Here is a 16,055-nt window from a genome sequence, read left to right on the forward strand (position 1 = left end):
TAGCACCACAAAGTGAAATATATGTGTTTTGATTTTGTTTCTTTCTACTCTTTCCTAGAACAAGTAAATCAAAATGACTGAAGGTGCAGAATTTGTTATGTCACAGAAAAATAAATTACTATTATGTTACATGGGTTATGTGTATCATCAGGAAAGACAAAGTGGTAGAAAAGTTTTTTGGAAGTGTACCAAATATTACTCCAACAAATGTTATGGGAGGGCTACTACTGAGGAAACTAATGTGTTATTTACCAGGGAACACAATCATCCTCCCAAATGTCACAGAAATTGAAATAAGAGATGCTTTAGAAAGTATTAAAAGTGCTAGCACACAAAGTGATAAACCAACAACACAAATCCTTAAAGAAGAACAGGTAAAAGTGCCAGCCCATGCTTCAGGCCAACTACCCTCTATTGACTCCCTGAAACGCACAATTGCACGCACTAAAAGACTCACTAGCACAACCCAACCCAACCCAACTACTTTTGAGGAAATTATTATTTCACCAGAAATGGCCATCACACACAATAAAGACAAATTTATCCTTTTTGACAATGAAAGCAGTACAAACAGAATCATTATGTTTGCAACTGCAAGTAATTTACGAAAAATCCAACAGTGTCCCCAATGGATGATGGATGGAACATTTAAACCATGCCCAAAACCTTTTTATCAACTGTATTCCATCCACGGTTTATACCATAACTCTAACATACCTTTCATTTACTGTTTGCTCCCCAACAAACAGCAAAACACTTATACAGAAATATTAAATGTTCTCAAAACTGAAATCAATAATTATTTTCCTGAAAAAATAATTATTGATTTCGAATTAGCTATGATTAATAGCATTTTGAGAACATTTCCCCACACAGCAATCCAGGGTTGCTATTATCATTTTAATCAGAGCATATGGAGGTATCTCCAAAAATCAACTTTAAGTATACTATACTCAACAGATAGCACCTTTGCCTATCAAGTTAAAAAATTGATAGCCCTGGCCTACGTCCCTGTTACAGATGTAGCGGAACACTACAATTTATTAATTGACAGCACATATTACAAGAGGAATGAAGATAAACTAACCCCATTACTGGACTATTTCGAAGATACTTGGGTGGGAAGGTTGCACAGATCTGGACATCGACGCCAACCCAAATTCCAAATCCCTTGGTGGAATGTCTATCTTAGTACTTTAAACCAAGAGGCTAAAACAAACAACAGTGTAGAAGGGTGGCATAATGCTTTCCAAGCAACCACAAGCAGAGGCAAACCCACATTCCATAACCTTCTAGAAGCTTTGAAAAAAGAACAAAGCTATCAGGAACTAAGAATGGAACAATCAGTGTCCCAAATAGGTCCAAAACTCACTAAACAAACTAAACAAATGTTCCGACTACTTCAAAGTCAAGTCACACTATACCCTACAACTAGAGGATTAGAATACCTGTCAATAATAGCTAAAAGTCTACTATAAAAATGTCTTCTTACAATAATGGTAAAATTACATTTCATAAACATTAGTAATCAATTATAAATAATACATATTTGTTTAACAAAATTATCAAAATTAGGAAAATTATTTCGTAACAAATATGCAATATTAAATAGTCGTCCGGTCCCCCCCCCCCCTCCTCTTGGATATCGCATTTCTACAGATATCGCATTTCTACAGCGCGGGGATGCCTCCGGGTCACCAGGCGCTTTACAAATTTATAAATAAATAAAATAAATAAAATAATTACATCACACATACACATTACATAAAAATCGACATTTCCCACCCAATAAAAATTGTAATTTAAATACTTACAATTTTTGTAGATGAGAAAGACGCAATCCAGCAAAATGCAATCCATACAATCCAATCCAATATAGGACAATTCCAATATGGGCAACCCTCAAAAACCCGAAAATAAAGTTAAAAAATTAAAAAAACGCTCCAGGAAATCCCGAAAACAGTAGTGTGGACACTTTAGTATTTAAAGTGATATACACACAACTTTTAAAAAACGGTCACGCATATCAATGTATTAATCCAATTCGAAACCCTCCAAAAACCAAAACAATGTTGAAAATGTGTAAAAACCGCTCCTGGCAAACACGAAAAATAGGAGAGAAATGTCAAAATATAACCATAATAACTCAAACATTAGTTTCTCCGGAAAAAAACACGCTTCCTTCCATGTAGTTTTCATGCGAGGAACCGGAACCTGTAAAATAACAGACATAACGAAACCCACCCACAAATAGCCCATAACATTTGTAAATACACTCACAATTAACAGTAACCATGTAAGAAGACATTTCCGAACACTTAAAATAACACTAGAACTAAAACAATCACGACGCATCTATAACGAAGACATTTCACCAAAACGCTACTTAAACAATTCATACATACACCAAAAAACACTACAAAGTTCGATTATACCCTAAAACATGACCACTTACTTATAATTTGTATGTAAAAATAACCTTACCTCTCTCCACGAGATGCAACTCCCAACCGCGAGCTTCTCCAGTCCAGAATGGAGCGCAATTACCTTACGCGGTAAAAAAGTAGTCCCCTTAAACCATTTGTGTAAAAGTATCATAGACAATACAATGTTATAGTAAAAAACATATAATACATACACATTTATAATTTTACAAATTAATACACTATACTCATTATAATTTAACATATTTAAGAAAAATAAATATATTTAATATAAATTAATATATAATAATTATTATATATTAATAATATTAAAAAAATATGTAAGACTTGGAATAAAATATGTAAATATTTTGTTATTGTGTACATTTATATGAATACGTTTGTGTTTCTTTTTAAGTAAACATTATAATTGTTTATGGTAATAATTAATAATAATAAATAATATAACTTATTTATTGTTATTAATATTACAATTATAACCATTTAATATATAAACAATGCCCAGAAATAATGTATTTTTTTATCTCTGAATGTATGTTTTTCTGAAAATAATAAAAAAAATGATTATGGTTATTAATTAATAATAATAATAATAATAAATAAATGTGTTATTATTTTTATTAATTATTACAAAATGATTTATATTAATTTCTAACTATAACAAAAGTATATAATTGCTTAAATATTATTTTGGCAATACCAGATATTTTAATTAAACATATTGTTCCCCTATACTGTTATAAAGTTTACAACATAATATATTTATATGTTTCATTTAAAAACAACATTGTCTGAAATATGTATCAACAAATATTTTAATTTGTATTTCAATTTCTTGAACAAATGTAATAATAGTCATGTTACTTGTGAAAATTATAAATGTTTTATATATATATTTAATAATATTAATATTAATTATTAACATTATTAAATATTAATGGAAGAAATTTATAAAAAAATTATTTTTTTATTTATTTCAATATAAATACTTGTAACTCAAAGTTAATGATGGGAATATTTTATATTTACTGAAATAATGTTGTAAACAATTTTTTATTTATAATTGACAACATGTATATAAATGTTAATGTGTTATTCTGCGAATACTAAAAGTCAAAATAATGTTATGTTATTTTTGTTTGTGATTGTATTGTAGTACACAATAAAAATTTCAAAAATGCCTAATAAAGTTTTTTTAAAACATCCATGTTGCATTATTTTTTAATATTATAAGACAGTAATGTAAAAATGTATGCAAATGTGCTGGACACTGACCAATTTAATATGTCGTATTGCTACTCCAGTCAAGCTAATATCATTGAAGGTGCAGGACACTGACCAATAATTATTTACTATTCCTACTCCAGTCAAGCTAATATCAGGAAATGTGGTGGACACTGACCAATGATTAATTACTAATCCAACTCCAGTGTAGCTAATATCAGTGATGGTGCTGGACACTAACCAATTAATAATTACTATTCCAACTCCAGTCTAGCTACTTTCTGGGAAGGTGCTAATACATATATTTTTTAGATGAATTTAAAACTTAATAATGTAATGTTATATTTTTTTATATTTTCCTGTAATAGCTTTAATGTATATTTTTATTTTTTACCCTGTACACCTGTACCCCAAAAACCCAAAACTGTCCCTGAACACTAAAAATACCCCTTCACCCAAAAACCCAAAACTGACCCTGAACCCAAAAAATACCCCTTTACCCAAAAACTGAAAACTGACCCAGAACCATAAAAATACCCCTTAACCCAAAAACTAAAAACTGACCCTGAACCCCAAAGCATACCCCTTTACCCAGGAACAGAAATCTTACCCAGAACCCTACAAATACCCCTTTATCCACAAAGTGAAAACAGACCCTGAACCCTACAAATACCCCTTTACCCACAAACTGAAAACTGACCCTGATGCCAAAAAATACACCTTTACCCAAGAACTGAAAACTGACCTTGAACCCTTAAAAAACCCCTTAACCCAGAAACTGAAAACTGACCCTCAACCCAAAAAATACCCCTTTACCCAAGAACTGAAAACTGACCCTGAACCCTATAAATACCCCTTTCCCCACAAACTGAAAACAGACCCTGAACCCTATAAATACCCCTTTGCCCACAAACTGAAAACTGACCCTGATCCCAAAAAATACACCTTTACCCAAGAACTGAAAACTGACCCTGAACCTTTAAAAAACCCCTTTACCCACAAACTGAAAACTGACCCTGAACCCTATAAATACCCCTTTACCCACAAACTGAAAACTGACCCTGATCCCAAAAAATACACCTTTACCCAAGAACTGAAAACTGACCCTGAACCTTCAAAAAAACCCTTAACCCACAAACTGAAAACTGACCCTCAACCCAAAAAATACCCCTTCACCCAAGAACTGAAAACTGACCCTGAACCCTCTAAATACCCCTTTGCCCACAAACTGAAAACTGACCCTGATCCCAAAAAATACACCTTTACCCAAGAACTGAAAACTGACCCTGATCCCTAAAAAACCCCTTAACCCACAAACTGAAAACTGACCCTCAACCCACAAAATACCCCTTCACCCAAGAACTGAAATCTGACCCTGAACCCTCTAAATACCCCTTTACCCACAAACAGAAAACTGACCCTGAACCCTTTAAAAACCCCTTTACCCACAAACTGAAAACTGACCCTGATCCCAAAAACATACACCTTTACCCAAGAACTGAAAACTGACCCTGAACTCTTTAAAAAACCCTTAACCCACAAACTGAAAACTGACCCTGAACCCAAAAAAATACCCCTTTAACAAAGATTTTAAAACTGACCCTGAACCCTATAAATACTCTTTTACACAACATTAAAGATTAATATTTAATTAACAATTAAATAATAATTAACAATAACAAAAAAATTAATATATTAGCACATTAGCTGTAATTAATAGAATTTATTAATTAATAATGTTTTTTTCAAATTAATTAATTAATTACCATTGACAAAAAATTATAGATTATAATAAAATTACTCCAATTAATGTAATTAACAAAATTAAAGTAATTAAAAAAATATGCAAAAAATTAATAACATAATTAACTAATTATTATTTATTATTTACCAATTAATTAATTTAAAAAAATGCAAAAAAATTAATAAAATAATTAACTAATTATTATTAATTAATTACCAATTAAAATAAATATATTTAATATAAATTAATATATAATAATTATTATATATTAATAATATTAAAAAAATATGTAAGACTTGGAATAAAATATGTAAATATTTTGTTATTGTGTACATTTATATGAATACGTTTGTGTTTCTTTTTAAGTAAACATTATAATCGTTTATGGTAATAATTAATAATAATAAATAATATAACTTATTTATTGTTATTAATATTACAATTATAACCATTTAATATATAAACAATGCCCAGAAATAATGTATTTTTTTTATCTCTGAATGTATGTTTTTCTGAAAATAATAAAAGAATGATTATGGTTATTAATTAATAATAATAATAATAATAATAAATACATGTGTTATTATTTTTATTAATTATTACAAAATGATTTATAATAATTTCTAACTATAACAAAAGTATATAATTGCTTAAATAATATTTTGGCAATACCAGATATTTTAATTAAACATATTGTTCCCCTATACTGTTATAAAGTTTACAACATAATATATTTATATGTTTCATTTAAAAACAACATTGTCTGAAATATGTATCAACAAATATTTTAATTTGTATTTCAATTTCTTGAACAAATGTAATAATAGTCATGTTACTTGTGAAAATTATAAATGTTTTATATATATATTTAATAATATTAATATTTAATATTAACATTATTAAATATTAATGGAAGAAATTTATAAAAAAATTATTTTTTTATTTATTTCAATATAAATACTTGTAACTCAAAGTTAATGATGGGAATATTTTATATTTACTGAAATAATGTTGTAAACAATTTTTTATTTATAATTGACAACATGTATATAAATGTTAATGTGTTATTCTGCGAATACTAAAAGTCAAAATAATGTTATGTTATTTTTGTTTGTGATTGTATTGTAGTACACAATAAAAATTTCAAAAATGGCTAATAAAGTTTTTTTAAAACATCCATGTTGCATTATTTTTTAATATTATAAGACAGTAATGTAAAAATGTATGCAAATGTGCTGGACACTGACCAATTTAATATGTCCTATTGCTACTCCAGTCAAGCTAATATCATTGAAGGTGCAGGACACTGACCAATAATTATTTACTATTCCTACTCCAGTCAAGCTAATATCAGGAAATGTGGTGGACACTGACCAATGATTAATTACTAATCCAACTCCAGTGTAGCTAATATCAGTGATGGTGCTGGACACTAACCAATTAATAATTACTATTAGGCATGGGCGGATTTTGCGGATTCGCAATCCGCGAATTTGCGGATTTGCGGATTTGCGGATTGCGAAAATCCGCAAAATCCGTGAATCCTCGCGGATTTTGCGGATTTTATTTTTTGGGGTGTTCGCACGGGTTTCTGCAAGTTCGCGAGGGTTTTGTGCAATTTCGCAAATTGCGAACTTACTTGTCCGGTCGCCAGTTTTGCGAACTTGTTGTTTCTACGTGCCCAGCCTGTTTGCAAGCCTTTCTTCATCACTGCCACCCTCTGTCACCACTGGCACTCTCTTTGTTCACCCATGCCACCCTCGGGCTCACCCATGTCACCCTCTGTATCATCACAGCACCCTCTGGTTCACCAGTGTACATTATTGGGGCAAACAAAGCACTGCCATCCTCTGTCAACACTGGCACTCTGGTTTACCCATGCCACCCTCTGGCTGTCACACCCATGCCGCCCTCGGTGTCATCACAGCACCCACTGGTTGACCAGTGAGTGTACATTATTGTGGCAAAGCAAAGCACACCTGCTAAGTGCCTTAAGTTTTGCATAATTAAATTACAACAACACCTGCCCTGCCCCAACTGACAGTAATGAAGGCTGGCACCTGCTTGTCTGCTCCCTTTCCTTTCCTTTTCCTGTTTGTTGCAATGTAATTTTTTTTTAACAGGAACCTAACCGAATTCTGGATGGCCCCTTCAGGAAGCACTACAGGGAATGGTTACAAATGATGAGGTTGAACTTTTGCACCTGCTCATAGCTTTTCCTTTTGCAAAACTCGTTTTTCGGTAATTTCGCACTATTCGCGAGGCGCGGCGTCGTGCGAAATCGATCGTGTAAGCCGCGAACTCGTGCGAGTTACCCCAAGGTTTCTGGGCGCCGCCATTTTGTTTGCGTGACGTTTTTCCGTTTCCGCCCGCTATGTGTAGTCTCGCGCGATGAGCGCCTTGCGAATACAAGTTCGCACGAGTTCGCGAGAGAAATCGCGTGAGAACCTACTTACGCTCACGTGATCGGCCGCCATCTTGTTTTTCATTCATTCCTATGTGTCTGGGCATGGTGTTTCTATCCTCTGTATATCTCTGCCATCCTTTGCTTATTTTATTTTGTTTTTGATCTATTAAACTTTTTTTCTATCCCTCTTGTTTTTTAGGTCTATATTTTTGTGTTTTAGGCTACTTTTGTTTACTTTTCAAGTACTTTTTAAACTTTTATTTCCTTCTTCTCTACTCCTATTCTTTTTCATTTTATCTCCTTACCTGCCCAGAACATGGTGAAGACAGCTGTCAAGCTGCCCAAGCCGGGCACCGCAGCCCGTGCCCGGCTCCCGTGTGGCCGCTTGAGGGCGGAAATGCTGGTGCCCAGGGAGATCTTCAGCCCTGAGGAGGTGGGCTCACTCGTTTATTTTGTGCAGCGCCGTCTCCCGAGGACCATCGCAGCAGGCGGCAGGATTGCTGCCGGTTATACCAACAGCCAGGAGCGTCGGAAGCGGTGGGGGCAGGTGTGCCGGGCCCTTTTTAAGATCACGGGGGTCCAGCGCACCTATAATCAGGTGACCCACCGCTGGACCGATATTCTGGAGCGGGAGCACGACCTGCTCGATCTGCTGGGAGTGGAGGTCCCCGGGCTTGGTGAGTAGTAGTAGCAATTTTTTCATCACTCACTACTCTGTTTTTTCTCCTGCTCTGTGTGTTAATATTGCAAATGTTTGCTTTAACTTTTTTACAAAGAACAATAATGCTGCTGATTACTTTGATAGGAGAGCTAAATTAATATTTCAAAATCTTCTGTGCATTTCAGGTGCACTGCTCTCTTTCTCTGTGGCGGTGCCACTGCTTATTTGTTTTCTATTTTGTGTTCATTTAATTGGGCTGAGTAATGTATGAGTGTACTTTACAGAACTGCGTATTGCTAGACACAAAGGGGCAGATTTACAAGCCCCTTGCGCCACGTTTACGCTGCCTTACCTGACGCACAGCGACGTAAACGTGGCGCATCCCAGCGAGTCATGTACAACGTGATGCTTCTAAGGAGATGCGCCACGTTAAGACCTGGGCCTGCGCCACAATGGGTGCGTTGCCACGCAGGGGGAGGGGGGGGGGGGTGGCGGTCAGGCAGATGTGCGCCTCGCAAAAGTGCCTGCGTGAAATCTACAAGATTTAACGCAGGCACTTCCGCGACGCTGCTACGTCAATTCTTTATGCCTGCTTGCTTGAAGCAGGCGTAAGGACTGATGCGGTATGTTGAGTATTGGGCATCCCTGAGCATTGCTATAGTTGCATCGCGCCTGCGACGCGACTCTAGAGATGCGCCCCTCTTTCGTCACGAGATGCATCACGCATCTGCCTACCCTTGCGCCAGGGTTTGCCGCATTGTAATTGCGGCGCATCTGCCGTGACGCAAGGTTAGTTTTGAGTTACGCATTTTGTTCTGGTGCACCTCTGGAGGTGTGCAGCCCAGAACTCGTAAGTATGCCCCTAAGTGCATTACCTGTGCATCCCTGCAAAGTGTGAGGCACGCCAGCACCACCCATGGTGCGCCGTATTTTCAATGCGGCACGCCATGGTGCCAAAACGTCACCGAAGCGTTACGCATCGGTGCCGTAAAGGCGGCTCATTGATGGAGTTGCGTTGCAACGATGGCGCAGCTCCAGCAATGCTGCGTCAAGCCGTAAGCCTGCTTCATGCAGGCGCAGGGTTTCAGTGACGCATCATTGTCCTAAATGACTGAGTAGAGGCTCAGGTGCAGTCCTTCCTTTGTAGCCCTCTTTTTGGCTAAAATAGTTGGTTCTTGTTCTTTCTAAATGTTTGATTTGGTTGACAAGGACATCGACAAGCAGCAATCATCATTTTTTTCTGTTCTTTCTTTCATGTTGTACGTCAGGTCCGCCCAGGGGCAAGCGGACAGAAACAGCGGATGCAGTGGCTCCAAAGGAGGAGGATGATGCAGGCCAGGGCGGCGAGTGCTCCTTTGCTGGCCCCAGTAAGTTTTCATTTAAATATAGAGGACCTATTGTTGTCCAAGCGTTCCTAATTTAAATTTTCGAAACAGTGTTTAGATAGGAGCTAAATCAATAATACTACTGTTGCAGGGACAATTCTCCACAAACCTTACTATGGACACCAAAGACCAGAGTAATAATATTTCAGAGTGGCGTGTTTGGCACACTGTATACTATAGTATAAACTCGGTAGTGTCAGCGGCACGGACTCCTCCTTGCAAAAATTACAAAACCTTTCTCTCGGTCACTCTAGCTTGGAGGACCAAAAACCACAGAGTCTATTCAAGTTTAAAAGCTTTATTAAAAAAAGTAAAAGTAAACACATATATTAAAATAAAGTTAGCTGGAAAAGGAAAAGTGCTTGGTGCTGAGTTGATGAGTAATGGAACACATGTCTTGTGGTCGAGCCGAGCTTTCACCTGGTTTAGTTGGTTGCTCTTGTCCGTAGAAGTCCAGCGTCTGTCTGTTCAGAGAAAAAAGATGTGTGTTAAAATTAAGCAAGCATTCATCAATTGTGACAAAAAAGTGCAGCAAGACAACAGCCTTCCCTGGAAGGAGGGACATTTTTACTTTAGACTAGAGTAGACAGTCAATTATTTTTTCTGTTTTCAAACTTCTTCATTCCTAGACCAAATACTAGTGAGTGGTGTAATCTAACAGTCTTAAATATATTTTTTAGGTGGAACAGCTGGTGGCGGGGCCAGCTCGGACGTGATCGTCATCGACTCGGAGTCTGAGGGCGACTCTGGGGAGGATGCGGCGCAAGTGGACAATCAGACTGTGAGGAAGCAGGCAGCGGTGGTGTGGAGTACAGGTAAGCTGGATCATGGTACTATCTGACTCTTAGATAGCATATGATGTGTATCCAGTGCTGGACCAGTGACAAATTACAATATGGTAATTACAGCAGGCTGGGACCGACAGACAGATAGAGGCAGAGAGAGAGGAAGACAGAAGGAGAGAGAGAGGGAGGGAGCCAGAGGGAGGGTGAGGGAGGGAGACAGAGAGAGAGACAGCGAGGTAGAGGGAGACAGAGGGAGACAGAGAGAGAGATAGAGACATATCGCCTGGGCCTGGTGCAGATGATACGGTTGCTGGTGTGGTTAACGGCTCAGAGGAAAAGTCACTCACTTCTGCCAGATCTCTTTCATATGAAAGAGCACCAAACCAAGGATACAAGTGAGTTGTGGGAAGGGAAATGGTGATTCAAGCGCCCCCCCCTTGCCCCTCCATGCGGACGCCCATGATACTGGCCTCAATAGTTTTGTACTGCGCTGGCTAGTTGCTAGTTGTACTGTGACACAACTTCCTGCTGAATCATTTTGTGTTAATCATATTTTTAAAGAGCATTCGTTACAGATTATGTTTTTCTTTCTTCTTATAGTTGGTAATACCAAAACATGGAAACCGAGCAGGAGTATGCGGGCTGTACTTGCCCGGCAACGGAGGCTGGATGCCACTGTTGCGCAATATCGCCGGCTGGTGGAAACGGAGGGGGACGACACGCACTCCAGTGTAACATCTTCTGCCTCCTCCTCCGTGACCCCACGTTCTGCCGGTAAGCGCAGTGCTCCAGCCAACCGGAGCCGTGCTGGAAGACGCCACCGCCGAGCAGCAAAGGCTGCACCTCCTCACAGTACTGTAAAGGCTCGCTTGCGCCTTGCACTCCGCAGAGTGTCCAACCTAGAGGCGGAGGTCCAGAGATGGAAGGAGTATCAGACTCTGGTGGAGGGCCTCCGTTTAGATCAAGCCATCATCCAGGAGAAGTTTGATGCCCTGGAGGCCAAATTCAACAACCTGCATCCGTAGAGTGTCCCTTGCCCCTTTTTTAGAGACTTTTGGGGGGTGGGAATTGGGAGTTGGGGTTTTTGGGGACTTTTGATGGACTATTTATTTGTTGGGGTTAGGGAGGGTCTTGCGGGAGTTTATTTTGTTAGGGATATAAAAATATACTTTTTCAAACTTTATCTGAGCATAGCTGTTTTTTACTACTTTTGAGCCTGGTGGGTGGTGGTTTTGCAGTAAGTTTGTTTTACGGAACACTGTCATCGTGTTGATTCACCTGTAGTTGGCCAAATGTTTTCCAAAGTTAAATGCCTGTCACAGAGTTTCTCCTTCTCGGCCTTCTCCTTCTCGGCCTTCCCCTTCTCGGCCATATCCTTCTCGGCCTTCCCCTTCTCGGCCTTCCCCTTCTCGGCCTTCCCCTTCTCGGCCAGCTCCTTCTCGACCAGCTCCTTCTCGGACAGCTCCTTGCGCATGTACTTGTGCTTGTACTGTTAGCTCATGCAGTTGTTGTTGCGGCTTTGGTTGTTGAATAGTACTTGAGCCAACATCACTGGTCGTTGGTGATTGAACCAATAAACAGGCTACCTGTGCAGCACTCATGGTGGACTTTGGTTCTTTTTTCCACATAAATTTAGTGGTCGAGGCACCAGACTCCTTGGTAAGTGGTGCCACTTGCTTCTTCTTCTCCTTAGTAGAGACATCTTTCTTGCAAGAGGAGCTACGGGCACCTCTTTTCGGACCCATCTTCTGATTCTTCTTCAGATGTCGGAACAGCAGGCCGCAGCAGGACTTCTTCCTGGCACTGATGCTCAACGATGATGCAGAGTTCTTGACTTTGTGCACCTAAAAGCAAACGAAGACAGAGGAACATCAGTTAAATATATGTTGCATATGTGGCGCTTCATTTAATAGTTTGCAAGTAGGCATTTATGAATACACACGTGCACACCACAATATGGAAATATCAAAAATAAGAATTGCTACATTTTTGGGAAACAGGAATTCAACATTGATCCAAGAGAGCCCACAGAGAGGCATGTAGTTAGTTTCATGTACCACTGACTCAACCTGGGCACAAGGGGTGAAAGCAAGGAAAAATGGGTGCAGGCCTATGGCACAAAGCTCACTGCCTGCCTTCAAAATGTCCGCTTGACCCCCATCCACATGGCCAGGAGGACCATGCTTCAAAATGGCCCCACCCAACATAGCCAGCCCCCAACCCCTACTCCAAAAAGTCAAAAAAGACAACACAAATCACCACATTCCAATGCCATCCATCAAGTTTCAGAAGGTTTATGCTGCCTGCTGGTGGTTTTCTGGTGCAGAATTGCACTTTTTGCAATTTAGCGAGTGCGAGATTGTTGCTTCACGACGCGAACGCGGCAAAACACCCGCAAAATGACCAAAACAACCGCAAAAGTCGGAAAACGCGCACAAAAATCACCACAAAGAAAATCAACTTATCAACTTACTGGTGAAATCAAATTTCGAATACACACGTGCACACCACAATATGGAAATATCAAAAATAAGAATTGCTACATTTTTGGGAAACAGGAATTCAACATTGATCCAAGAGAGCCCACAGAGAGGCATGTAGTTAGTTTCATGTACCACTGACTCAACCTGGGCACAAGGGGTGAAAGCAAGGAAAAATGGGTGCAGGCCTATGGCACAAAGCTCACTGCCTGCCTTCAAAATGTCCGCTTGACCCCCATCCACATGGCCAGGAGGACCATGCCTCAAAATGGCCCCACCCAACATAGCCAGCCCCCAACCCCTACTCCAAAAAGTCAAAAAAGACAACACAAATCACCACATTCCAATGCCATCCATCAAGTTTCAGAAGGTTTATGCTGCCTGCTGGTGGTTTTCTGGTGCAGAATTGCACTTTTTGCAATTTAGCGAGTGCGAGATTGTTGCTTCACGACGCGAACGCGGCAAAACACCCGCAAAATCACCAAAACAACCGCAAAAGTCGGAAAACACACACAAAAATCACCACAAAGAAAATCAACTTATCAACTTACTGGTGAAATCAAATTTCGAATACACACGTGCACACCACAATATGGAAATATCAAAAATAAGAATTGCTACATTTTTGGGAAACAGGAATTCAACATTGATCCAAGAGAGCCCACAGAGAGGCATGTAGTTAGTTTCATGTACCACTGACTCAACCTGGGCACAAGGGGTGAAAGCAAGGAAAAATGGGTGCAGGCCTATGGCACAAAGCTCACTGCCTGCCTTCAAAATGGCCGCTTGACCCCCATCCACATGGCCAGGAGGACCATGCTTCAAAATGGCCCCACCCAACATAGCCAGCCCCCAACCCCTACTCCAAAAAGTCAAAAAAGACAACACAAATCACCACAATCCAATGCCATCCATCAAGTTTCAGAAGGTTTATGCTGCCTGCTGGTGGTTTTCTGGTGCAGAATTGCACTTTTTGCAATTTAGCGAGTGCGAGATTGTTGCTTCACGACGCGAACGCGGCAAAACACCCGCAAAATCACCAAAACAACCGCAAAAGTCGGAAAACACACACAAAAATCACCACAAAAAAAATCAACTTATCAACTTACTGGTGAAATCAAATTTCGAATACACGTGCACACCACAATATGGAAATATCAAAAATAAGAATTGCTACATTTTTGGGAAACAGGAATTCAACATTGATCCAAGAGAGCCCACAAAGAGGCATGTAGTTAGTTTCATGTACCACTGACTCAACCTGGGCACAAGGGGTGAAAGCAAGGAAAAATGGGTGCAGGCCTATGGCACAAAGCTCACTGCCTGCCTTCAAAATGGCCGCTTGACCCCCATCCACATGGCCAGGAGGACCATGCTTCAAAATGGCCCCACCCAACATAGCCAGCCCCCAACCCCTACTCCAAAAAGTCAAAAAAAGACAACACAAATCACCACAATCCAATGCCATCCATCAAGTTTCAGAAGGTTTATGCTGCCTGCTGGTGGTTTTCTGGTGCAGAATTGCACTTTTTGCAATTTAGCGAGTGCGAGATTGTTGCTTCACGACGCGAACGCGGCAAAATACCCGCTAAATCACCAAAACCACCCCAAAAGTCGGAAAACACACACAAAAATCACCACAAAGAAAATCAACTTATCAACTTATTTGTGAAATCAAATTTCGAATCCAAAAGTTATTACAAATGGCCCACCACCAACATAGCCAGCCCCCAACACCACCCCAAAAGTCGATTAACACACACAAAAATCACCACAAACAACATCAACTTATCAACTTACTTGTGAAATCAAATTTTGAATCCAAAAGGCCTCAAATCCAAATATCCAGCAGCATCCACAAAAAGTAATCCTTCCCAGTCAAGATCGAATCCAAAATGGCCAGGAAAGGAAACAGGAACAGGAAGTTGGAGACTGGGGCACTTCCTTCACCCCTCCCCAATGGGAGGAACTTGCTGGACAGGAACAGGAAGTTGGAGACTGGGCCACTTCCTTCCTTCACTCCTCCGCCATTTTTGTAATTTCGCGAGTGCGAGATTGTTGCTGCCCGCGCCGCGGGCCGCGAGCAGTGCGAACACAAGCAAAAAATCCGCAGCGTGCGGATTTGCGGATTTTGCGGGAAATCCGCGAATCTCGCGGATTGCGGATTTACCGAAAATCCGCAAAATCCACGAGCGGAACGGATTTTACGCCCATGCCTAATTACTATTCCAACTCCAGTCTAGCTACTTTCTGGGAAGGTGCTAATACATATATTTTTTAGATGTATTTAAAACTTAATAATGTAATGTTATATTTTTTTTATATTTTCCTGTAATAGCTTTAATGTATATTTTTATTTTTTACCCTGTACACCTGTACCCCAAAAACCCAAAACTGTCCCTGAACACTAAAAATACCCCTTCACCCAAAAACCCAAAACTGACCCTGAACCCAAAAAATACCCCTTTACCCAAAAACTGAAAACTGACCCAGAACCATAAAAATACCCCTTAACCCAAAAACTAAAAACTGACCCTGAACCCCAAAGCATACCCCTTTACCCAGGAACAGAAATCTTACCCAGAACCCTACAAATACCCCTTTATCCACAAAGTGAAAACAGACCCTGAACCCTACAAATACCCCTTTACCCACAAACTGAAAACTGACCCTGATGCCAAAAAATACACCTTTACCCAAGAACTGAAAACTGACCTTGAACCCTTAAAAAACCCCTTAACCCAGAAACTGAAAACTGACCCTCAACCCAAAAAATACCCCTTTACCCACAAACTGAAAACTGACCCTGATCCCAAAAATACACCTTTACCCAAGAACTGAAAACTGACCCTGAACCTTTAAAAAAACCCTTAACCCACAAACTGAAAACTGACCCTCAACCCAAAAAATACCCCTTCACCCAAG

At 39.3% G+C, this 16,055-nt stretch overlaps 1 long non-coding RNA gene across 1 annotated transcript; it reads left to right on the top strand.

The window, feature by feature from the left end:
• Positions 1-9,384: 9,384 nt before the first annotated feature.
• Positions 9,385-11,368, top strand: LOC147702992 (uncharacterized). Its single transcript, XR_015297269.1, has 3 exons — positions 9,385-9,847; positions 10,546-10,680; positions 11,251-11,368. It is a non-coding gene; the product is annotated as an uncharacterized LOC147702992 (long non-coding RNA).
• Positions 11,369-16,055: the final 4,687 nt, after the last annotated feature.

Source organism: Lissotriton vulgaris, chromosome 7 (genome assembly GCF_964263255.1).
Source record: "Lissotriton vulgaris chromosome 7, aLisVul1.2, whole genome shotgun sequence".
Lineage (NCBI taxonomy): Eukaryota > Metazoa > Chordata > Amphibia > Caudata > Salamandridae > Lissotriton > Lissotriton vulgaris.